Source organism: Habropoda laboriosa, unplaced genomic scaffold, assembly GCF_001263275.1.
Source record: "Habropoda laboriosa isolate 0110345459 unplaced genomic scaffold, ASM126327v1 scaffold578, whole genome shotgun sequence".
Classification (NCBI taxonomy): domain Eukaryota; kingdom Metazoa; phylum Arthropoda; class Insecta; order Hymenoptera; family Apidae; genus Habropoda; species Habropoda laboriosa.
Window position 1 is genome coordinate 2,066,302 of NW_017100941.1, and position 3,290 is coordinate 2,069,591.

Genomic DNA, 3,290 nt, shown 5'->3' on the forward strand with positions numbered 1-3,290 from the left:
TGACATTAATTGCGTTTCGTGGTTGGACGATAAATCACGCGGGAAATCCACCGTTATCAACGTGCCCCGGCTGTCGCGACGTGAGGAATTGATACAAATTCAATAATTACGCCGCAGGATGATCGTCTCTTCTCTTGGAAATCTTTAATAAATGTACTCACGCTTAAAACCGGCAATCAACCTGGCTAATTATAGGCGAGAGTTCGTTTTCGTTCGAGTCGATAAATCAGGGAACGTTTAATACGAATAAATCCTATTGCTGTGGAATTTTCTTATTTTTTTCCTTTTTCCTGGTAACGTCGTGATTGATAAACTTTTCAGGTGGAATCGTGGAACGAGTTTGGCTATTGTTGAATTATCGAGCAGGATGACGTTGATAAGTAACTATGCCTAAGTGTCATTACGGTCGTTTTCTCTCTGTTTTGCATCTTTCGCGAAGTAGAAGTTTTTGCAAAGAAAAGCAGAAGTACTGCTGTTTTCTCGCCACAGAGAAGTATGACGATTAATGCGACATTAGTGTAAGCCTGTTGAAGGTAGATTTGATTTTTTCAATATTTTCTTAATGGAAGGTATAGCGAAACGGCGTTTGATTTTTTGTAGCGAGTAGATTTTTGATTGAGAGAAATAAGAAGGATTTGTTGGAAAAGGAGGTCTGTTGAATTAATCTGTTTAAATTTTGCTTGAAATCAAGTCCATTCGTCGCGATTCCTTTATGTTTCACGAAAGTTAATATTTTACAGTACCAACAACGATCAGCTTCTATTATTATCTTGTAAAAGTCAATATCTCATTTTCTCGATCGTGCTGGGTCGAGCCATTCTACGTACAGGGTGTTCGTTCTAACTGTATGCACGATTTTTCGGTGGTTTGCGATAATGGAATAGGAAAAATGATTAACAAACGAAGAAATTTATTTGTGCTGAGTGGAGAACATGGAATGATAATCATTTCGAAATACTGGTTTCTTAAAGTGTAGTTAAGATTACTTCGAACGTTCTAAATGGAACTGTACAAGCTTTTTCTTGTCATATTACAGGGGTCATTGAGATGAATTCAGTCAATACGGAATGTGATACGTTTATTCGTAAAATATTAACATTACAGCAATGGAAGCACTTGTTTTCGACTCTTAGTCTACTTTTATCGAGACCCTGATAAACCCTGATGAAGAAAAGTGTTATATTCTGTATTACTTCGATTCGTCTTAATGGCCCCTGCAGTATGATAGAAAGAAGATTACACTATTGTAATCAAAAAAATTGAAGGTTAGGTTGGGTTCACTGTGAAACAAGAGTGTTTCGAAATGCTCGGTGTACTTTTATCGAAATCCTGATTAACAATGTAAACACAATTGTTATTACTCGAGCTATTGTAAATTCAGTATACGTAAGTATAAAAGTGTCTCATTTTATACTGATTAAATTGATCTTAATATCCCCTGCAATCTGATAGAGAAAAGTGATAAATTTTAAACACAGCTAAATTTATATTAATAATTCTTTTCTATTACATTCTTGTAAACTGTTGGAAGTGAACACCCTGTATATTTGCCCAATCGTCTCAGCTTCTAATAACCCCTACAATATGACAGAAAAAAGTGATAAATTTTAAACACAGCTAAATTTTTGTTAACAACTCCTTTCTATTTTACTGTCCCAAACTGTTGAAAGTGAACACCCTGTATATTAGTCAAATCACCTTTGCTTCTAACATCCCCTACAATATGACAGAAAAAAGTGATAAATTTTAAACACAGCTAAATTTATATTAACAACTCCTTTCTATTTTATTTTCTGAAACTGTTGAAAGTGAACACCCGGTATATTTGCCCAATCATCTCAGATTTTAGTAAACCCTGCCATATGATGGGAAAAAGTGATAAACTTTCAACACAGCTAAATTTTCATTAACAACTCTTTCCTACAACACTCTCGTAAACTGCTTAAAATGAACACCCTGTATACACGCCCAATCACTTTGCTTCCTAGAGCCGAGCCATATTCGTCAAACTCCGCTCTGCTCTTTTTCCACCTTATTAACTTTGTTGCTCTTGTTGAGCGACGATATGAGAAACCGGTAGCGTCTCGGTTTGCTTCGAGCGATACCTACATGTTTCACGCTTGTCTCCCTCTTCTTCTTCTTCTCCGTCGTCTCCTCCGCGTTCCAGCTTCGTATCTCGCCTAGAAACCGATCTCGATATTCGAGCAGGCCCGTTAAATTCGACCACGGGCGATAGAAACGGAACCTCCGGGGACTGTATTAAAATATTGCCGCGGTTACTTCCCCTGGCGATCGAGGGGAGGAGAGACCCGGCCTGCTTCATTATCCTGGCGCCAGACAGGACTCTCCGGGGCCCCGGTTCGTGCGTGTATTTCAGCCACGGGGGCAGTGAACGTCCTTGGTGTCTTTCTGGGGTCTTTCATCCTTAGGGTACGTTCGCTGTGCCGTCTCGCGATACTTTCCAACGCCCACCGGGGCCGATGGGAACCGTGGATCAAGCTGTAACACGATTTCCATGCCCGATATAGAAATTTTATACGAGAATCGAAGCCTCTCTCAGCCCCCTCCTGTTCGCGGAGTTTTATTCTTCGGAAGAAAGGCTCTCCTTCTTTCTTTCCTTTCGGTTCGATTTTGTGCAGCTTCTCTCGCTCGAGAGGTTTGCTGCGGGACATTTTCTCACTCCCGAATGGAGTTTCTTAGCGTCGCTGGATGAAAGGGTTTTTATTAGTTTAGGGATAATTTCGGAGAGAGACGAAGTTGGATTAACTGGAAGATAAGCTTTTGGGAATGGGAGAAGTAATGCGTCATTCTGGTTAACGTGGAAATGTTGGAATTATTTTCTGTATGGTAATCAGGTAAGGAAATTTTATTTGGGCCTGTTAAATCGACGAAATTTTATTGTGAACTGTTGCGAAACTTTGAAAAGTATTTCTCTGTCTCTAGCGAGACACTAATGTTGCAACATGAAAATTGGACTATTTCTAACACTTGTTTGCAATTTTGCTTGCAATCACTGCATATTAATTCTTTACTTAAAGTTAATTGAATTATGCTCTACTTTAGTGTATTAAAAATGTAATTTGCAACGAATTCAGCAAGCAAATACGATTTCACCTTTAACAATAAAATAATAATGCACAGTTCTTCCTTAATTTTATTAAAATTAAACGTTGGAGTCCTTACCTTCTTTCCTTCTTACTTTGTTTCCCAGTATTTGAAAATGTTCTTGTAAATTTTGTATGCAATCACAACGCAATAATTGTTTACTTAAAACTAAAATTTAAAAAGTG